This window comes from Lissotriton helveticus, chromosome 11, assembly GCF_964261635.1.
Source record: "Lissotriton helveticus chromosome 11, aLisHel1.1, whole genome shotgun sequence".
Taxonomy (NCBI): domain Eukaryota; kingdom Metazoa; phylum Chordata; class Amphibia; order Caudata; family Salamandridae; genus Lissotriton; species Lissotriton helveticus.
In genome coordinates, this window is record NC_136072.1 from 451233711 (window position 1) to 451241210 (window position 7500).

Sequence of the window (7500 nt, forward strand, 5' to 3'; positions counted from 1 at the left end):
CAGCCCCGGGTTGCGCGAGCCCCCCGTCCCGCAGGCCACCAGAGGGTCCGGGTGCTGGGGACGGGGCTCCACCAGTGCCCGTGGAGGCTCTCTCTCCCCAGCCTGGCTAGGGTTCGGAAGGTGGGACCGGGCCCGGGGCTTGAGCTCCAGCCGGCCAGCCCCGGGTTGCGCGAGCCCCCCGTCCCGCAGGCCATCAGAAGGTCCGGGCGCTGGGGGCGGTGCTCCACCGGTTCCAGGGGAGGCTCTCCCCAGCCTGGCTAGGGTTCGGAAGGTGGGACCGGGCCTGGGGCTTGTGCTCCGGCCGGCCGGCCCTGGGGTGCGCAAGCCCCCCGTCCCACAGGCCACCAGAGGGTCCGGGCGCTGGGGACGGGGCTCCACCGGGGCCCGGGGAGGCTCTCCCCAGCCTGGCTAGGGTTTGGAAGCTGGGACCTGGCCCGGGGCATGAACTCCATCTGGCAGGCCCCGAGGGTGCTGGAGCCCCCTGTCCTGCAAGGCAGTCGAGGGTCTGGGCGCTAGGATCCCTCTGGGCCTGGGGAGGCATTCCCCGGCCTGGCTAGGGTTCGGAACATGGGACCGTGCCTGGGGCTTGAACTCTGTCCGGCAGGTCCCGGGGTGCTGGAGCCCCCGTCCTGCAAGCCAGCCGAGGTTCCGGGCGCTGGGGACCATCGGGGCCTGCAGAGGCTCTCCCTGGCCTGGGGGTAGGGTTTGGAAGCTAAGCCCCAAGCCCGCCATGAGCCGGATGCCGTTTAGGCCCCGGTCGAGCGGGCGAGTGGATTTGTGGAGCCCTGGCCCCAGCCAAGCAGGTTCAGAGCCTCCCCGTGCCGGACTGACGCACCTGAGGGCCCACCGGAGGTCATGCCCGGGCCCCGGCAGCGCATGGGCAGCATATCCCCAGACCTGGTGACCTGGCAGACTGGGACCTGCTGGCACCCTGGCCCTGCCGAGCCCCAGTTCTCTCCCAGGGCTCCACAAATGCGACGACCAGATGGCCGAACTTCCCTGGAAGTCCCGATGAGGTGCCATTTGCCTCCCAGATCCCAGCGAGGGCTCCAGGAGGTCGGGTACTTTCACGCTTTGGGTCCCCTCTGTCACCTCGCGTGCAGAGTTTACAAGAAAGGAGGGTATTTTCCCTCCGGATTACTAGGGACAGGGTACGCCCGGACGCCCCTCCAAGGCTGGTGGTTCTCTGCCATGGGGACCAGATAGGCTATGCCTGGGTAACACCTCCCTAGGCCACCCGTGGCTTCCTTCCGCCAGGCCGACGGCATGTCAAATTGCCCAGGACGGGCTCCATGGCTCTTGGGCAGTCGTCCCCTGGGCGCCCGGGGCTCCATCCACCCCGGCGGCATGGAAAAGTGCCCAGGACGGGCTCCATGCGTCCCGGGCATTCGTCCCCCGGGCGTCCGGGGCTCCATCCAAGCTGACGGTATGGCAGAGTGCCCGGGTCGGGCTCCATGGTTTTCACGGTGGTCCTCCCCTGGGTGTCTGGGGGCTCCAGGCCGAAGGCATGGAAAAGTGCCCAGGACGGGCTCCATGCGTCCCGGGCATTCGTCCCCCGGGCGTCCGGGGCTCAATCCAGGCTGACGGTATAGCAGAGTGCCCGGGTCGGGCTCCATGGTTTTCACGGTGGTCCTCCCCTGGGTGTCTGGGGGCTCCAGGCCGAAGGCATGGAAAAGTGCCCAGGACGGGCTCCATGCGTCCCGGGCATTCGTCCCGGGACGGGGACGGGGACAGGGACAGGGTCGGGAGAGTCCAGGCGGCTTCACTTCCGTGTCCAGCCATCTGATCGCCCAGATTCCCTCGGCCATCTGGTCGCCCGGATCCCCTCGGGCATCTGGTCGCCCGCAACGCTTTCCTATAAGGGCGACCAGATGGCCGAACTTCCCTGGAAGTCCCGATGAGGTGCCATTCGCCGCCCGGATCCCAGCGAGGGCTCCAGGAGGTCGGGTACATTCGCGCCTTGGGTCCCCTCTGTCACCTCGCGTGCACAGATTACAAGAAAAGGGGGTAATTTTCCTCCGGATTGCTAGGGAGAAGGGTACGCCCGGACACCCCTCCGAGGCTGGCGGTTCTCTGCCATGGGGACCAGATGGGCTATGCCTGGGCAACACCTCCCTAGGCCACCCGGGGCTTCCTTCCTCCAGGCCAACCGCATGTCAAATTGCCCAGGACGGGCTCCATGGCTCCTGGGCAGTCGTCACCCGGGCGTCCGGGGCTCCATCCAGGCTGACGGCATGGAAAAGTGCCCAGGACAGGCTCCATGCGTCCCGGGCATTCATCCCCCGCGCGTCCGGGGCTCCATCCAGGCTGACGGCATGGCAGAGTGCCCGGGTCGTGATCCATGGTTTCCAGGGATGTCCTCCCCTGGGTGTCTGGGGGCTCCAGGCTGAATGCATGGAAAAGTGCCCAGGACGGGCTCCATGCGTCCCGGGCATTCGTCCCCTGGGCGTCCGGGGCTCCATCTAGGCTGACGGTATGGCAGAGTGCCCGGGTCGGGCTCCATGGTTTTCACGGTGGCCCTCCCCTGGGTGTCTGGGGGCTCCAGGCCGAAGGCACGGAAAAGTGCCCAGGACGGGCTCCATGCGTCCCGGTCACTCGTACCCCGGACGTCCGGGGCTCCATCCAGGCTGACGGCATGGCAGCGTGCCCGGTTCGGGCTCCATGGGTCCCGGGCAGCCCTCCCCCGGGCGTCCGGGGCTCCCACCTCCAGGCAGACGGCATGTCAAAGTGCCCAGGACGGGCTCCATGAGTCTGGGACAGTCCTCCCCCGGGCGTCTGGGACACCCGTCTCCATGAGGCCAACGGCATAGGCAAAGTACCCAGGACGGGCTCCATGGGTCCCGGGCAGACCTCTCCCCGGGCATCCGGGGCTCCCACCTCCAGGCCGACGGAATGTCAAAGTACCCAGGACGGGCTCCATGGGTCCCGGGCAGCTTCCCCCGGGCGTCCGGGGCACCCACCTCCAGGCCGACGGCATGTCAAAGTACCCAGGACGGGCTCCACGGGTCCCGGGCATTCCTCCCCCCAGGTCGTCCGGGCCCTAGAGCTCCGGTGGTCCAACCTGCGCCTGAGGCCCAGCCGGGGTCCAAGAGCCCTGCCTTGCGTGGGCAGGAAGTCAGGAAACCTACCGCGAAGGCTTGGGATGGATGGGGAGCTGGGAGTCCTTTCGATCCCGGCCATCTGGTCGCCCGCGATGCTTTCCAATGGGGCGACCAGATGGCTGGGCTTCCCTGGAAGTCCCGATGAGGTGCCATTCGCCTCCCGGATCCCAGCTAGGGCTCCATGAGGTCGGGTTCTTTTACGCCTTGGGTCCCCTCTGTCACCTCGCGTGCACGGATTGCAAGAAAGGGGGGTAATTTCCCTCCGGATTACTAGGGGCAGGGTACGCCCGGACACCTCTCCAGGGCTGGTGGTTCTCTGCCCGGGGGGACCAGATGAGATATGCCTGGGCAACACCTCCCCCGGGCGTCTGGGGGCTCCATTCTCCGGGCCAACGGCATGGCTCAATGCCCAGGACGGGCTCCACGTGTCCCGGACAGACCGCCCCTGGGCGTCCGGGGCACCCATCTCCAGGAGGCCAATGGGATGGCAAAGTACCCGGGAAGGGCTCCACGGGTCCCGGGCAGCCTTCCCCCGGGCGTCCGGGGCTCCCACCTCCAGGCCGACGGCATGTCACACTGCCCAGGACGGGCTCCATGGGCCCCGGACAGACCTCCCCCCGGGCGTCCGGGGCACCCATCTCCAGGAGGCCAACGGGATGGCAAAGTACCCGGGAAGGGCTCCACGGGTCCCGGGCAGCCTTCCCCCGGGCGTCCGGGGCTCCCACCTCCAGGCCGACGGCATGTCACACTGCCCAGGACGGGCTCCATGGGCCCCGGACAGACCTCCCCCGGGCTTTCCGGGGCACCCATCTCCAGGAGGCCAACGGGATGGCAGAGTAACCGGGAAGGGCTCCACGGGTCCCGGGCAGCCTTCCCCCGGGCGTATGGGGCTCCCACCTCCAGGCCGACGGCATGTCACACTGCCCAGGACGGGCTCCATGGGCCCCGGACAGACCTCCCCCGGGCTTTCCGGGGCACCCATCTCCAGGAGGCCAACGGGATGGCAGAGTAACCGGGAAGGGCTCCACGGGTCCCGGGCAGCCTTCCCCCGGGCGTCCGGGGCTCCCACCTCCAGGCCGACGGCATGTCACACTGCCCAGGACGGGCTCCATGGGCCCCGGACAGACCTCCCCCGGGCGTCCGGGGCACCCATCTCCAGGAGGCCAACGGGATGGCAGAGTAACCGGGAAGGGCTCCATGGGTCCCGGGCAGCCCTCCCCCGGGCGTCCGGGGCTCCCACCTCCAGGCCGACGGCATGTCACACTGCCCAGGACGGGCTCCATGGGCCCCGGACAGACCTCCCCCGGGCGTCCGGGGCACCCATCTCCAGGAGGCCAACGGGATGGCAGAGTACCCGGGAAGGGCTCCACGGGTCCCGGGCAGCCTTCCCCCGGGCGTCCGGGGCTCCCACCTCCAGGCCGACGGCATGTCACACTGCCCAGGACGGGCTCCATGGGCCCCGGACAGACCTCCCCCGGGCTTTCCGGGGCACCCATCTCCAGGAGGCCAACGGGATGGCAGAGTAACCGGGAAGGGCTCCACGGGTCCCGGGCAGCCTTCCCCCGGGCGTATGGGGCTCCCACCTCCAGGCCGACGGCATGTCACACTGCCCAGGACGGGCTCCATGGGCCCCGGACAGACCTCCCCCGGGCGTCCGGGGCACCCATCTCCAGGAGGCCAACGGGATGGCAGAGTAACCGGGAAGGGCTCCATGGGTCCCGGGCAGCCCTCCCCCGGGCGTCCGGGGCTCCCACCTCCAGGCCGACGGCATGTCACACTGCCCAGGACGGGCTCCATGGGCCCCGGACAGACCTCCCCCGGGCGTCCGGGGCACCCATCTCCAGGAGGCCAACGGGATGGCAGAGTAACCGGGAAGGGCTCCATGGGTCCCGGGCAGCCCTCCCCCGGGCGTCCGGGGCTCCCACCTCCAGGACGAAGGCATGTCAAAGTGCCCAGGGCGGGCTCCACGGGCCCCGGGCAGCCCTCCCCCCGGGCGTTCGGGGCACACATCTCCAGGAGGCCAACGGCATTGGCAAAGTACCCGGGAAGGGCTCCACGGGTCCCGACCAGGCTTCCCACGGGCGTCCCGGGCACCCTCCTCCAGGCCGACGGCATGTCAAAGTGTCCAGGACGGGCTCCATGGGTCCCGGGCAGCCCGCTCCCGGGCTCCCACCTCCAGGCCGACGGCATGTCAAAGAGCCCAGGACGGGATCCATGGGTCCCGGGCAGCTTCCCCCGGGCGTCCGGGGCACCCACCTCCAGGCCGACGGCATGTCAAAGAGCCCAGGACGGGATCCACGGGTACCGGGCAGTCCTCCCCCGGGCGTCCGGGGCTCCCATCTGCAGGCCAACGGCATGGCTCAATGCCCAGGACGGGCTCCATGGGTCCCGCGCAGGCCTCCCCCGGACGCGTCCGGGGCAACCATCTCTATGAGGCCAACGGCATTGGCAAAGTACCCGGGAAGGGCTCCACGGGTCCCGGGCAGGCCTCCCCCGGGCGTCCAGGGCACCCACCTCCAGGCCGACGGCATGTAAAAGTGCCCAGGACCAGTTCCACGGGGCTCCCTTCCCCGGGCCAAAGCATTCCAGAGTGCCCAGGACGGGCTCCACGGGTCCCGGGCGTCCAGGGCTCCCTTCCCCGGGCCAACGGCTTGTCCGAGTGCCCAGGACGGGCTACGGGCCCCGGGCGTCCGGGGCACCCTTCCCCGGGCCAGCGGCATGTCAGAGTGCCCAGGACGAGTTCCACGGGACCCGGACGTCCGGGGCTCCCTTCCCCGGGCCAACGGCATACAGGAGTGCCCAGGACGGGCTCCACGGGTCCCGGTCGTCTGGGGCTCCCTTCCCCGGGCCAACAGCTTGTCAGAGTGCCCAGGACGGGCTCCACGGGTCCCGGGCAGTCCTCCCCCCTGGGCCAACAGCAGGTCAGAGTGCCCAGGACGGGCTCCACGGGTCCCGGGCAGCTCCATGCCCAAACCCATTTGAAAACCCGCCGCAGCGAAGGGGTTATAGGCGGCCATCTATTCGAATGCACAAATGCATGCTGTGACATCGCATTCCTTTACAGCGAGATGCCTTGGCATCGCAAGTCAGTAGATCAACTTGATCTAGAGGACACACAAACTAAAGGCATAATACAATCTATTTTTCAAACTCCAACCTGCGCAACAGGAGGGAAAGTGTTGATATACTAGCCCCTTCAGTGCTAATGACGGCTCCTGCTCGTCACGATTCCAGTAGGGAAGGTGTTGGTACATTCCTTATGTTGGAGCGCCATCTAGAGCAAGTCCGGTAGATAATGTGTTTGCAATAGTAGCGCGCAATGCTTTCCAATGGGGCGACCAGATTGCCGGGCTGACATGGAAGGCCTGAGGTCCAGGGGAGGGCGGCCTCCCCATCCCGGGCGCTGTCCTTGGTCCTGCTGCGTGGCAGGGTGCCCGGGACGGGGTCCTGGAGGGCCCGGGGAGGCTTCCCCTGCGCCTCCGGGCTTGGGAGCCCAGGCTGGGTCCAGGGGCCCGGCCGGGCCCCGGGTCGGGTGCCACGGCCCTGGGCCCTGTCTCCCAGCCTGCCGCACTGCCAAGGGCCCGGAAAGGGGTTCCGGTGTGCCCGGGGAGCCTCCCCTTGCTTGGCTGGGTTCAGGAGCAGTGGCTAGGGCCCCTGAGGGCCCGGGGAGGGCGGCCTCCCCACCCCGGGCTCTGTCCTTGGTCCTGCTGCGTGGCAGGGTGCCCGGGACGGGGTCCGGAGGGACCGGGGAGGCGTCCCATGCACCTCCGGGCTTGGGAGCCCCGGCTGCGTCCAGGGGCCCGGCCGGGCCCCGGGTCGGTTTCTCCGGCCCTGGGCCCTGTCTCCCAGCCTGCCGCACTGCCAAGGGCCCGGGAAGGGGTTCCGATGTGCCCGGGGAGCCTCCCCTTGCTTGGCGGGGTTCAGGAGCAGTGGCTAGGGCCCCTGAGGGCCCGGGGAGGGTGGCCTCCCCACCCCGGGCTCTGTCCTTGGTCCTGCTGCGTGGCAGGGTGCCCGGGACGGGGTCCGGAGGGACCGGGGAGGCGTCCCATGCACCTCCGGGCTTGGGAGCCCCGGCTGCGTCCAGGGGCCCGGCCGGGCCCCGGGTCGGTTTCTCCGGCCCTGGGCCCTGTCTCCCAGCGTGCCGCACTGCCAAGGGCCCGGGAAGGGGTTCCGATGTGCCCGGGGAGCCTCCCCTTGCTTGGCTGGGTTCAGGAGCAGTGGCTAGGGCCCCTGAGGGCCCGGGGAGGGCGGCCTCCCCACCCCGGTCTCTGTCCTTGGTCCTGCTGCGTGGCAGGGTGCCCGGGACGGGGTCCGGAGGGACCGGGGAGGCGTCCCATGCACCTCCGGGCTTGGGAGCCCCGGCTGCGTCCAGGGGCCCGGCCGGGCCCCGGGTTGGTTT